This window comes from Anarrhichthys ocellatus, unplaced genomic scaffold (genome assembly GCF_004355925.1).
Source record: "Anarrhichthys ocellatus isolate YVR2014 unplaced genomic scaffold, GSC_Weel_1.0 scaffold3132, whole genome shotgun sequence".
Taxonomy (NCBI): Eukaryota; Metazoa; Chordata; class Actinopteri; order Perciformes; family Anarhichadidae; genus Anarrhichthys; species Anarrhichthys ocellatus.
Window position 1 is genome coordinate 1,234 of NW_022283106.1, and position 1,461 is coordinate 2,694.

Here is a 1,461-nt window from a genome sequence, read left to right on the forward strand (position 1 = left end):
CATTAAATTCTGTTTTCCTCAACGTGCCCAATATCATCGAGCATCTGGTTAAAAGCGCCTCGACAGTTGAGTTAACCGCAGCAGGAAACCCGCAGGAAGCGCGTTCTTCTTATTGGTATTCAGCGTGGAGAACAGAAGGAATCATTAGGACACTAAAACAGGTTTTTATAGGAGGGGAAGCGCTGCTGGGCAGGATTTTAAGCCTCCCACTCAACAGGGTTAAAGCTGCAAAAAAACAACAGCATTCAGTCCAGAAAGTAAAATAGTTTCTTCTCAAACTGGATGGAAGTCTAACGGCAGGATCTACTTAGTAGATTTAAATCTCTTTCTGTTTGATGTGTTTTGCTGACAAATTCTAAACGACAAGAGGATTAACACATGACTCAACCTCTACAAATGATTAAAACATTGATTGAACTTTTATTAAATCAACCAGCTGACGAAAGGTCAGAAGATTGATTTGCTTCATTTGGTAAAACACGCTCATCTTCACTGTGATTTCTGTCTCCAAAACACTTTTAAAGTCTCCTTTTTAAAAGGTACATTCTAATTCTAGTAGTTGAGTTTCATGGAAGTATCAGATCTTTTATTTAAAGTGAGAAAAATAAGAAAAGTTAATCTGAGTAAAGGTTTGTTGTTGAACTTGTTTTAGTTTGTCCTCAGGTGCTGTTTTATTGGATTACTTTTCTGCAATGAATTTAATAAATACATTTTTTCACAACATTTTTGTAGGCGAACATAAATGAAACATTCATATAAATCATCTTAAATCTTCGAGCCATTAAATATGCATAATGTCCATATCTGAAACTCATAAGAGACTTTGAAGTTTAAACAAAACAAAAAATACTTTTTCTGCATAGATGTTGAAAGAGCTGATTTAAGATGCTCTGGCTGACAACAAATAGAAGATAAAGTCTAATTTTCCACATTTGGCTCCTAAAATAAAATATGACACCAAAGAATTCACCAGAACGCCTCGATATTTAGAAAGTCTTTTGTACTTTTTTATTGAAGTTTTACCATTTATTTAGGGAAACTGTTAACATCTGTCTTCTCATAATGAAAATGTACATTTATCAATCTGCATAAAACATCACATATACAGTACATCAAAATAAATACATCATCTGGTGGGTTTGACTGAGCTCAAGTCAGTTAACTACAGCTACGCTATTCACATCGCAAACCTCCGATGCGTTTGACTTTTCTTTAAGTCCTGAACCGGTCCGGACCTGGAGACTCTGAGGCCAGTCTACGACAGTCATCCATCTAACTACATGTGAGAAATAAGACATCAGTAATGCACTGGCCTAAAGTCATTAAACACCACTTAACTACAGCTAAAGCCAGAGCTGGACGGACTGGAGTCAACAAAAAGCCTTGAAGGTGCCTGCAGGCGGGGGGGGGGGGGGGGGGGGGGGGGGGGGGGGGAGAGGGGAGAGGGGGAAAGAGGAGAGA